The sequence below is a fragment of the Schistocerca gregaria genome, chromosome 2 (assembly GCF_023897955.1).
Source record: "Schistocerca gregaria isolate iqSchGreg1 chromosome 2, iqSchGreg1.2, whole genome shotgun sequence".
NCBI classification, from domain to species: domain Eukaryota; kingdom Metazoa; phylum Arthropoda; class Insecta; order Orthoptera; family Acrididae; genus Schistocerca; species Schistocerca gregaria.
This window is the reverse complement of record NC_064921.1, coordinates 60,819,731-60,833,350: the sequence shown is the minus strand read 5'-3', so window position 1 is coordinate 60,833,350 and position 13,620 is coordinate 60,819,731. Positions and strand designations below refer to the sequence as shown.

General features: G+C 38.9%; 1 protein-coding gene across 13 annotated transcripts in view; it reads right to left on the bottom strand.

The window, feature by feature from the left end:
- LOC126336314 (zinc finger protein 62-like) overlaps nucleotides 1-13,620 on the bottom strand; it is a 205,722-nt gene that overhangs the window by 76,976 nt on the left and 115,126 nt on the right. The window lies entirely within an intron of this gene.

Below are 13,620 nucleotides of genomic sequence, written 5' to 3'. Positions count from 1 at the left end.
AATATGTCTCTTCAAGACCGAGGCATCACCACGTTCTGAGCAATCTTGTTCCAGACACCCCTAGAATCTACGTAAATGTGTGTAGTGTGTGAGAGTGCAATGTGTGCAGTTATTTCAGCCATGTGCTTATGTGAATGTGTTGTGAAAATTTAGTATTGAAACTATTGCACTAGTGCACAGTAAAACTAAACCTTTTATTCCACAGGTTACCACAAGAAACTCATTTATTTTATGTTCACTGTTAATTCTAGTATTTAGAACTAATTAACCATGTTCATTTTTATTCTAATGTTTGCTATGATAGCATATTCTACTAATGCTGTAGCAATAGTACAACAGAGTACAGGTGTTTTGTTTGAACCACGATCAGACATGGTAGTTTCAACAAGTAATGCAAAACTTGTCCTCAAGTACAATCTGAGTGAAATCCAGCAACAGTTCAATTCTGTAAAGAAGCAGATTGATCTAATTCGTTCTGTTAAGGGTAATGATACAATTTTGGAAATGGGTACATCTTGGTATAATAACTGGATCACAGCCAAAATGCTGGTAGAGTCTACATTTGCTAATTATGAACAAGAGATTTATTGTTTTTTAATGCTTTTGCCGCACAAAACTTTAATTAGGTGTAAATGTGCATGGTTTGGTTTTGGAGGGAGTACCCATTGCATTGTATTTGGTACTTTAACTAGTCAGGATCTACTGGAAGTTAAAAGCAAAGTATTAGCTCTTGAAAGTAAAGATTCAACTAATCTCTTTAATGAAATTAGAGTATTAAAGAATATGCAAAGAACTATTATTAACCACACAATTTTCACCGAACAGATTGTAAAGCACTTTATCTCACATTTCCATGCAGTTCATAATGAAACGAACACAAATATCCAAGAACTATTCCAAGGATTAAATGATGTGAATGCACACTTAGATTTAAACACTTATGGGAGCCTTTATATTTTATGAAGTAACAGCTTTTTTTATAAGATGAGAAAACATTTTATTTTCCATGCACAGATCAAGAACTAACAAGAATAAACAACTCGTAACCAAGCCGACTACAGCAAAGATAAATATCTATCAGCTGCAGCTTTCACTCACTGTTTTTGGCACAGTGGATAAATGACGTCGCCACATCAGCCCCCCTACTTTTGAAACCGGGTGCACCAGGTATGTGGGGAAACTTGCACTTGATTTTTCTACCAGCTCTCATGAAAACATCTGGTGCAGGCAATGGCTGCTCCTGTTCTGCACTTGCTGCTTCGTTGTCCTCTTCTGAAACCGAGGGCTCGGCGAGACTAACTGCTGTTTCTTTGGCCTCCACGTTTGACGGTGATTTTGCAGACCGAGGAAGGAGTGTACCCTCTTCGGTGTAATCAGGTTTAAGCCGCTCAATTGAGACTGTCTCTTCTTTACCATCCTTATCGATTTTGAAGCTGTGGCTTCCTCTTGTGATTACCCTGTATGGTCCAGAGTAAGGCGAAAGAAGCGGTGGGCGTACCGTATCATCCCTAAGCCACACGTGGGATGTTGCTCACAGGTCTTTATGTACAAACACCCTCTGGTCTCCATGTCTGATAGGGTTAGTGGGTTTGATGTTTCTCATTCTAATGATGAGTTGTCTCGCGAATTGCATACATAGCTCAGGGGCGAAAGGCTGTGTAGATGCTGGAATGATAAATTCTCCAGGAACCCTCAATTGCTCGCCATAAACCAATTCTGCGAAAGAGCATTGTAAGTCCTCCTTCACAGCCGTTCTCAATCTGAGTAGGATCAGCGGTAGTGCTTCAGGCCATGAAGTGGAACTACACATTAATGGAGCTTTGAGCATGCGGTGTAGTCGTTCCACCATTCCATTACTAGATGGATGATAGCTTGTGGTGCGTAGGTGGTTGCACCTGCACAGTAGTAAAAGTTCATTGAAAAGTTGGCTTTCAAACTGCCTTCCGCGATCTGTTGTTATGTTTTGCGGAACGCCAAACCTGGAGAACCATGAATGCAACAGTGCTTTTGCAACAGACTCCGCAGAAATGTCTTGTATTACAACTACTTCTGGCCACCTGGTAAAAAGATCAATGATTGTGAGCAAATAGTGTTGTTCTGAAGAGCATGATAGCAGGCCCACAATGTCCACATGTATATGTGAAAATCTTGCAGATGGCGTTGGGAAGTCAGAAATAGGTGCAAAGACATGTCTGCTGATTTTATTATGCTGGCATGTTAGGCATGCACGCGCCCATGCACGACATTCTTTTTGTATTCCAGGCCACACTACATTGCAGGAAACTAATGTGGCTGTAGCTCGTCTTCCTGCATGTGATAGGTTATGTAGTGCATTATAAATCTCGCGACGATATTGTTCTGGTATGTAAGGTCGCTCCTTTCCTTTTGCTACATCACACCAAATTCCATCTGGAACATTTGGGACAGACACACGTCTGAGCTGCAGCGCAGTTCTCTGTTCCTCTATTAGATGGCGCAAGGAAGGATCTTCTTGTTGTTTAGACGCTAACTCGGTCCAACGAATTGAATTTAAACTGGCACAATTCCTAGACAGGCAATCTGTGACCAGGTTGTCTTTTCCTGAAATGTGACGCACGTCAGTTGTGAACTGTGCAATGTATTTGACTTGCCTGCACTGACATGGTCAATTGAGCTCTGTGTCTTGTTGAAATATAGCTACTAACGGCTTGTGATCAGTAAAAATTGTAAAGTGCCTCCCTTTGACAGACGTGCAAAAATGCTTTATGGCTAAGTAAATAGCAAGCAACTCACGGTTAATAGCACTCCATTTTTGCTGCTGTCGAGCCAGGTTTTTAGAGAAAAATGTGAGCGGCTGCCATCTGCCATCAAATTCTTACTGTAGCGCTGCACCCACTGCTGTTTGGCTTGCATCATACATGAGCGCTAAAGGAGAACTCAATCTTGGATGCCCCAGTAGTGTTGCCCAAGAAAGACATTTCTTTAAGTCGTGGAAAGCTGCTTCAGCATCTGGACTCCATGGAATTTCACGATTTCCTGTTGTATTTTTACCTGCAAGTAACATTGTGAGTGGCTCTTGGGCGGCAGCTAATTTAGGTAAGTGACGTCTGTAATAGTTGAGCATGCCTAAAAATCTGCGAAGACCTTTGTAAGTTGTGGGAAGGGGCATCTGTTGTACTGCTTCAACCAGCTCAGGCAAAGGTGACAGGCCTGCTGCTGAAACCAAATATCCCAGGAACTTATCCTCGCGTTTTCCCAACATGCACTTTGTTTTGTTAATAATTATGCCATATTCTGTCAGACGGCGGAAAAGCTGCCACAGATGTTCGACATACTGATATACAGAACCAGAGAATACTAAAATGTTGTCCATATAACAAAATACGAATGGTAATTCTCGAAGCACCTCATGCATGAATCTTTGCCATGTTTGGGTAGCGTTTCTGAGGCCAAATGTCATAAAATTGTACTCAAACAAATCGAACAGTGTGATAACTGCTGTTTTTTTAATGGCAGATGGAGCCATGGGAATCTGGGAAAATGCTTTGGCGCAATCAATCACACTAAATATTTTGGCATTGCTAACCGTACTGTTAAAAGCAGTCACATTGGGAACTGGGTAGGGGTCGGGAATTGTGCGGGCATTGAGCACCCTGTAGTCTTCACATACTCTCCATGAATTGTCTTTTTTACGGACCATGTGAATAGGAGATGCTCATGAACTATCAGACCTACATACAATACCTGTTTTTAGAAGCCTGTCAAACTCAGCTCGCGCCGCGAGCAGCTTCTCTGGAGGCAGACGCCGTGGGAGGAAGGCAACGGGTTGACCTTGTGTCGTGCTGATGTGGTGTTGAGTATTGTGTCTGCATTTCCTGGTTGCATTGACGGGTTCGGTAAGTGCTCGAAAGTCTTGAAGCAGTTTACAAAAAATTGATTCCTCTGACAGTGCTCTGATATTGCCTACAGTATACAAATCGTTATTACTGTCGGGTGTCTTCTTGCGTGACACACACGTGTTCGCCCCGCTTAGTTGCGGGTACGAAATCGTATCACAATATCCAGACGCGGATGACGTGGTAGAGGATCCGGAAATCTTCATGCGGAAAGACACGGGCACATCGCATTGCATTTGAACCGACGCGAAAGATGCAGTAGGCAATATCCCTTCTGTGGGAACTGTCATCAAACGACGGTTAACCAGGTCGGGCGTAAGTCAGTAGTACCATAAAAAGTCCGCTCCAATTATAGGACTCGGCACATCAGCAACCACAAAAGTCTATTTTGGATGGAAGTTGGAATTCATATGTAATGCCAACTGTTTCTCACCATAGGTAGATATTCTGGAATTTGCCGCAGTCAGCACATGTTGCGTTGTTGTCGTGAGTATATCACCTCTCTTTCTTGGATAAACACTGACTTCTGAACCTGTGTCAATCAGAAACTTCTCACCTGAAGAGAGGTCCAACACAAACAATTGGTGTGATTGGTTGACTGCAGATACCATGGCGTTTTCATCTCTTTGAATCATGCTATGACTCGGGCGCCTATGTTCTTGTTGATGAACATTAGTGCCCTTTAACGCCCGCCTTTTAAGTTTGGGTAGCTGCAGGGTTGAATAAATTGACAGGCAGTGTTAGCGAAGCGTCGCAAATCTGGTGACAACATATAATGCTGTATGAGAGCTTCCTTTAGCACAAAGTAATTTTGTTGCGACAAGGTCTCTTCTACTTGCTCTATCACTTTTAAATTTAGATGTGAAACCACTATATTCAATTTGTCAATGTTGTTAGACATCCCACACTGCTGAAATATGCATTCAGCCTGCGTAAACCAAAGCTGGGGGCGCGTCGGCCAGAATGCGGAAAGCTTAACATTTGCGTGTTGCGCGTATGTACTCCCATCTTTCGTGTTAACATCTGTCATTCCGTTTTGTGGCGAATCATAGGGTGTGGACCGCGATCCTTGGTCGAACAGACTGTAGTCTTCAATCTTGATTTCACTGCCCCATGCTTTTGTCTCTGAATACATTATTCTCGTCGGTATATATATTTTCTTTATGCTTCTGCTACGATTTTTTGGGGTCACCACTATGGGAGCCTTTATATTTTATGAAGTAACAGCTTTTTTATGAGATGAGAAAACATTTTATTTTCCAAGCACAGATCAAAAACTAACAAGAATAAACAACTCGTAACCAAGCCGATTACGGCAAAGATAAATATCTATCAGCTGCAGCTTTCACCCGCTGTTTTTGGTGCAGTGGATAAATGACGTCGACACACTCTCTTTTGTTAAGGATTGCTGATAGTTTATCAAATGCTAGAATTGATGCCCTTAAGAACAGTCTTAGAAAGTAGTTCAAATGATTGAGCAGTGTACTACTACATCCAGAACAATTTCTACAGATCCTACTATCAATTGAGCAAAAGCTAGATGCAATCTATACTATGATTTACCTCTTTAACTCTTACAATTTATACAATTACTATAAGTTAACCACCACACGCTCTTTAGTGATTGAAGATGAAATAACTGTTATTGTTTTTATACCCATTACTAGATCAAAGCATAATTTTGAAATGTATAAAATTTGTACTTACCCTGTGAAATAGAGACAGGCAAGTATTCATGTAAAGTACATACTGAATGATTATGTACTGATCAGCAAAGTTCAAATATATTTTGTGTCCCTAAATGAAAATGATTTGCATGTATGTAAGCATAGTCATAAGTTAAGTTGCCCTGAATCAGCAGCATTCTTAGATAGTAGAGTGTACAGCTGTGAGAAAGAATTGTTTATGAATCATCCCCCAAGAGATGATTGCCCTAGAATTTTAATGCATCTTTATCATCCATTACTTAAACGATGTTCTGAAGGTATAATTTTCTCATTTAACTTCACCCTTGATGTCACATTTACATGTAAAATTATGAACCACTTGAACTACCCTTTACACTAAAATTGAATAATAGTGGATTAATCTTGAATGCCACACATTGTGATTTATCATGTGAACTAATTGATATGCCTAGTGTATTGCCAACAACATTTCCCGCAACTAGACATTTGCCATTAACGAAAATGCTATCTGTTTATTACACTGATTCATACATATTAACACATGGAAAGCATTCCCTGAGGATATACATGAAAATTTAATTTCTTCCAATAATGAGCTAAACTTCATTGAAGCAGCAAATGGATTTAAGTCCTTTGAAACATCCAGTAATGTTAATGCATACTTGATTGTCAGTATTGTGTTTTAATTTGTCAACAGCATTTGTCATGTATGAAATTGTCATCCTGAAGGCACACTTCTCTGTACTGAACATTACTATGTCTGCATATGAAATATATATGCAATGTCTTCTGATGTCACAAATGGCGAAATATATTCATAACACCCAGGACGTCATTTTGACCCATCTATGGTTGCTCTTTTTGTCTGGGGAGAGTGCTGTAAGGGTCTACGGGTTGCACACATCTGTACAGTGCATAATACATGATTGCCAGCCGACCTGTCTGGAGTGCTGACAATGTGTTTGGTCAGTACACGTGTGTCCAGCTGCAGTGCAATGAAGGGGGTAAGCCACTGGCCAATGTCCACAGTGCGCAGTGTTAACTAGAGTGGCCTCAGGCGCATATATTTCTTTTTCCTTAGCTCACCATGGAGCCTTTCGATACAACCCTAATTAGGATGTCAGACACAGTGAGAATGGGTGTGCATAGCATGCATGTTTTATAATCAGCCTTTCTTAATAAAACTATTTAGACTTACTTCACATGTTCGCATATTGCCATACCTCAAGGACCTACCGCTTACAAATCTTGACAAATATTTTGTCTAATTATCATCTGGGGCAACAACACAAACAACCCCTTTAATCCCCTTATCCCCCTTATAAATATGTAGGATATCACACCAGCTTAGAAACTGAAGAATTCCTTGCAAATAGAAAACATGTCTTTCTTAACAGAGAGGAAAATTAACATGTAAAAATGGCTTTGGGGCCCTGCTGAGAGAGTGTTACAGGGCAATTACTGTTTACAATATTCATAAACCACCTAGTGGAAAACATCACAAGCTCCATATGGCTGTTCTCAGATGATACTGTTGTTTATCAATAATGCTTTAAAAAACTGTAGTGAATTGTAATAAGTTATGCAGAGACTCAATGCTCAGTTCAATGACTGGTAGCTGACCCTCAACGTAAACAAATGTAGCTTACTGGGCATTTATGGATGGAAGTACCTGATATTGCTGGATTACGCAATTGCTAAACTACCATCATTAAACATCTTGGAGAAAGAACACAAAGCTTTCAGATGGAATGTCCAGTTGACCTAGCAGTGCAAAGATGGCAGCACCAGTCCTGAAAACTTTTGATTCCACCTTGTATGAGGTCCCCTACATAGCATGTTACATGCATTACAGTGCCCATATAAGGGAAATGGGTAAAGGTGCTTTGTTACAAGTTCAGAAAAAGCCTCTTTATTGGGAGATTGTGTGGCGACAGCAGGCAAAGGGAACAAACAGTAACTTTTCTTGGCAAATACATGATGAGAGTGAATACTTGTAGTTGGTGACAGAGACACACCCACAGAGAGAGAGAGAGAGAGAGAGAGAGCGGGGCGGGGGGGGGGGGGGGGGGGGCAGGGCAGGAGAAGGAGACAAAGAAAAGTGCTATGAATCATATCAAGGATAGCCATCTTTGGATCTTTCCTTACTAATAACATCCTTTCTCAGGAGCATGAATCTCATTGTCAGAGCCTTCAAAACAAATTTGTTCATTTCCTCCAGGAGTGACCTGTTCATGTTTCACTGATGTATGAGAACGTTTAGTGGTTTTTTTTCCCTACTTTCATCCATGGAAGTTTTTTGTTTAGACGAGTGATTATTTGATTATCTCAGGCTGACTTTCATATCCATCATCTCAGCTACAGGGTCTCCTTCTGGTTTGTCAGATGAACACAATATGGCTGGCTTGATTTCAAAGTTTTGAACCAGTTTTGAAAGTTCTGTTGCATTTGGGTAAATGTTTCTCTTTCAGTGATTAAAGAAAAGTGCTCTAATATCTTCTCTGCATAATGAGACTGACTTACATGAACAGATCCATCTTCTTGTTGACCAGTTTCCAGACTTAAGAAAAATGATGTATGTGATGAAGTAATTTTGAACTCTTCTCTCAAATCCCTGATGAATTCTTGAAGTTCCTGTTTGCCGTGAGCTGCAATGAAACCATCATCAACATAAAGCACACAGAATATTTTCTTAGAGCTTTTCTGTCTCATAAAAAGACAAGGATCAGCTTCGCTCCTCTGGAAACCAACATTAGTGAGATGATTACTGAACTTTCCATTCCAGCAAAGAGAAGCCTGCTTCAGTCCGTACAGACTTTCCTTCAAGCAAGTTTCATGCTCTCACTTGCCACAACACTGAGTAGTGCTCGAATGTTGGAAGTTATAGTTACAGGAATAAAGGTTTGGCCATAGTCAACTACTTTCTGCCGTGAGTAACCCTTGATCACTAATCTTGCCTTGAATTTATTGATTGATCTATCAGATTTGTTTTCACTTTGTACACCTGTCTGTTGGGAATGACCCTCTGGTAGGAGTTCCACAAGGTACCACATTTTATTTTCCTGAAGAGCTTTTGTTTCACAATTCATGGCTTCCTTCCAGAAATAATCCTGAACAGACTTCATGTCTTCATTGTATGTCTCTGATTCTTGGAACAATGTTCAGAGATGCATCACATAATCACTAAACTTTTGTGGAGCTCTGAGTTGATCAATCATGCAGACGAGGTAAGGCTTCTTCATTTATTTCTTTTCAATCTTCCTCCTGAAGGCCCTCATCTATATTCACTGATCTGTCATCCTCGTCACTGTCACTATTGATAATGGGCTGGTCATCAGTCCGAGTGTTGGATCCTGATGATTAAAAATAGTCTCTGGAGAAGTTACAAGTTTCTCAGATTTCAGTGGCCTCTCTTCAAAGATTATATCTTGTGATCTAACGAGTTTTCACTCCTCTTCACAATAAATTCTGTAACCTTCACAGTGATCATTTCCAATAAGAATTCTTTTCACTGCTTTTCGAGCTGTCTTCCTTCTCTGATGTTTTGGAATATGAGCATAGCAGGTGTAGCTTATCACCCACAAATGTTTCAGTCTTGGCTTTTTGCTATACTACAGTTCACATGAAGATGTTCCTGGAATATAGGAAGGCTCTGTTCAGTTCAAGCAGAGCTTTTGTGGAATATTTCCATGTGCATACACTATGGATCTGGAAGTTTATATACTGTCCTAAACTTTGCATGATCATCTTTAAAAAGATGCCAAATACTGATATCCCATCACTGAATTTGGAAATGGATAACACAGGTCTGTGTGAATAAGCTCACCCAGTTCCAAAGTCCTTTTCCTGGAGCCAAATGGTAAATGATGAGCCTTGCCGTAAATACAGCCTTCACATACTTCATTGCCCACTTCCAGATTGATATTTAGCTCAGTGCTAAGTCTTCACATGTCATCTATTTTGGTGTCGAAATCTTTCATGATAAAGCTGCAAAAGATTGTCTTTGCTAGTAAGGTTGTACCTGCTTCAATTGTGTCAACATTAACTGTAGTTACTGAGTGTTCTGTTGAAAATGTCTCAAAAGTCTTGAAACAACTTTTATCATATTTAATGTGACTTGTTGCACTGTTGTCAATGTACCAGTCATCATTTGTGCATTCAGAGTTCATCATAGAGGATGTAACAGCAAAATATATCATATTTCTATCGATGTTATATGGTTCTGGAGGTTTGTTATCAGCTGCCCATTTTCTGCACACTCTGTGTAGTTGGGTTTCTTACAGTAGTTACATATTAATTTCTTTTTCTTCTTTGTCTCCTTTTGATTTATTTGCTGAGACAAAATCTGTTGTGACAGCTTCTTTTAAACCATTCTCCTTTGTACTCAATGCTTTCTCATAGGCACACAATTGATTTTAAGATAGTCAGTTGTTCTGTTATCTCTCAACATTAGCATCCAACTAGATCCGAAAGAAGAATAGTCATCTGATAAAGTACTTAATATTTAGCAAATCAAAAACAAATTGGGCATTTATGGATTAATTACTAAATTTTTAGCCATTTCCTGTTTCAATTCACTCCACAAGTTTTTCAGTTCACGTGTTGCAATATTATCTCCAGGAGCATTTTTGTAACTAAAGAACTGCAAACAAAGGTTGTAAACTATGTCTTCAGAAATATCTTCAAATATTTTGTGGAGTTCTGACCATCCTTCATAAGCTATATGCAAATGCATTATTTTCTGCAAAGTTTCTTCCGACACATCTGAGGTTAAAATAAGCAAGCTATTTATGTCTGCTTTATTGAAGGCTTCTAGTGCACTCTTGTACATCACTCTTTGTACAGCAGGTGCACTTTCAGTAATTATGTTAGGTTTCGCTAACCTACCATCAACATCATCAGTTGCCTCATAGACAAATACTTATTTTGCATTTCCAAGTACACCAGTTTGTTTATCCTTCCAGAAGTCCAATGTTGATAATTCTTGTGGAATCCATCATTGGTTGCATGGAATCAATAACCTCACAAATAAAACAAAAACCTGTGGCACAGAGTTATGTCTTCATTCTTAAGCATGTGTACTTTTAAAACGCACCTGGACCCATAACCTGCTGAGATTTATTGTTCCACAAAATGAACATTTACACACTTGAGCAACACTGATGATCTGAATCACATATGTAATGCATCACTAACTCAAGGTATTTTCCCAGACAGGTTAAAATATGCCATTGTCAGGCCTCTACAAAAAAGGGGGATACCCCAGATGTCACTAATTATCGGCCAGTATCCTTGCTTACAGCATTTTCAAAAATCTTTGAGAAAGTAATGTACCCAAGAGTGATTAGCCATCTCAACATCAATGGGATACTTAGTAAACCACAGTTCGGATTTCAAAAATGTTGTTCCACTGAGACAATTTCACTGTCCACATAATAGAGTCTTTAAATAGTAAAATGTCACCAACAGGAATTTTCTGTGACTTGGCCAAGGCACTTGATTGTATGAACCATGACATTATGTTACAGAAATTACTATTCTATGGTATAAATGGAATAGCATATGAGAGGTTTAAGTCATACCTACAGAACAGTTTCCTTATATGAGTCCAAGTGATTTAAATAAGTTTTCCACTTCATCCAATTGGGGTGAAATTACATTAGGTGTTCCACAGGGCTCAATCATGGGTCCCCTTATGTTTTTGACATGTGTGAACGAACTCCCTTCCTATCTGAAATAGGAAGCTGAACTGACACTGTTTTCTGATGATACAAGCATCATTATTAATCCACTAAAAGAAACTCCAATTGAAAATGATGCAAATAAGGTCTTTCGAAAAATCATTAATTGGTTTTCTGCAAATGGGCTTGCTCTAAACTTTGAAAAAATACAGTACATTCAATTTTATGCAGCAAAAAGTGCAGTTCTTTCAACAGAAGTCAGTAGACAGGGTAGAGCATTCTAAGTTTTTGGGTGTACATATAGATGAAAATCTTGATTGGAAAATGCATGTTTTGGATCTTCAAAAGTGGCTGGGATCAAAACTTTTGCAATCAGAATAATTGCAAATTTTGAGGATATAGAAATTAGTAAGTTAACATACTTTGCGTACTTTCACTCTCTGATGTCATACAGAATATTATTTTGGGGTATCTCAACATTTAGACAAAAAGTATTCACTGCTCAAAAGAAAGTGGTTCAAATAATGTGTGGGGTTCATAGTTGCACATCTTGTAGGCATCTTTTTAAAAGTCTTGGGAAGTCTTACAACAGCCTCACAGTACATTTACTCACTAATGAAATTTGCTCTCAGCAACATGGACCAGTTTAAAAACAACAGTGACATTCATGATTATAATACCCGAAAAAAGAAAGGCTTACACTATCCTTTACTCAACCTATCTTTGGCACAGAAAGGGAAATATGCTGCTATAAAAATTTTCAACAAATTATCAGATGAAATAAAATGTCTGACACACAGCAGTAATAGCTTTAGAAATAAATTGAAATCATATCTCTTTGACAACTCCTTCTATACCATAAATAAATTCTTGAATAGGAATAAATAAATCTATAAATATAGTATATGCATTTTGTGCAATTTAAGAGAATGGGGTAAACTTGACATGTTCCACATCATAACTGCAACTGTACCGTGCGATTGATCAATGGAACACGCAACCAACCAACCAACACATGCTTTATTAAAAAACATGCCACAAACAGGCACATGACCAAAAGGGAAGATTACACACTTGTACTGCCAACTGCTGAATACAAAGATACTAAATTTAGTTTTTAAATAATCTGAAGATGAAAAAATACATCAACAATTTGTGAAATTGAACAATGGCCAGCAATCTTTTGTATATGAGATATGCCGAAAAGAAACACCTGTAGTTCTGTACATGCTGCTAAAACCACATTCAAATTATTATCACGAAAAAATAGTGGTCTCCAAGACAATTTTTCTGAAGAAAACAGATTCTAAATTTACTTTCCAGTTCCAGATTGAAATTGGCAAGCAACAAACAAGGAAGCCTAGCTTATAGAATTTCATCTGAAGGCCTGGAAATGGTACAGAATGTGTATTGCAACACTTCCTTAAACAGAAAAATACATGAAGAAAGCTGTTGTCAGCTTTGCAAAGCATGGTAATTCAAACTACAAAAGCAGAATGTCATCTTTCCAAGTTGTATGGATTTTAAAATTTTGGAATTCTGCTCACATGAAAAATAAATCATTTTGGTTCTAGTAGGCACAGTGTAGGGGCACAGGAGAGTGAGTGATTGAGTGTGTACTTTAATGCGACCAGAAATTTCTTCTCGAAACTAGTTAGTTTTCTTTCTCTTTTATGTGAGTTGCTCAAAGGCTCAATGCTTCTTCTGTTTAGTGGGTGATCTCCTTTACTCCTTTAATTTATACTTTCCAAGAGCTTTAGCACACAACTGGTAAGAGAAAAACTAATAGAACATGAGGAGTTCATTCGACCCCCCCCCCCCCCCCCCCAAAAAAAAAAATCCCGTCCCCCCAACCCCTCTGCCCACACCTTCTCCATCTTCAGTTGCTGTGCTGAAACAGCTTTTGTATGTTACTAAGCATTCTGGTTTTCTAAGGAAATTCTATGGTGATGCATCTGAATCTGGAATTTAATTCCTGCAACATGACATGTAAACAAATATCTGGAGTCTAGGTGAATATTTTCAAGAAGCACCAAGGCAGACTATGAGCAATTTTAGCTGCATGAATAATTTTTACATGATCAAACATTGGATATTTTCTGCTTAAATCACTGTCTATTTTCTTATACTGATGAATTATACTCTTAGGAAACATAATTTACATAGTAAGAAAATAAATAATACATCTGATTAAATACACTCCTGGAAATTGAAATAAGAACACCGTGAATTCATTGTCCCAGGAAGGGAAAACTTTATTGACACATTCCTGGGGTCAGATACATCACATGATCACACTGACAGAACCACAGGCACATAGACACAGGCAACAGAGCATGCACAATGTCGGCACTAGTACAGTGTATATCCACCTTT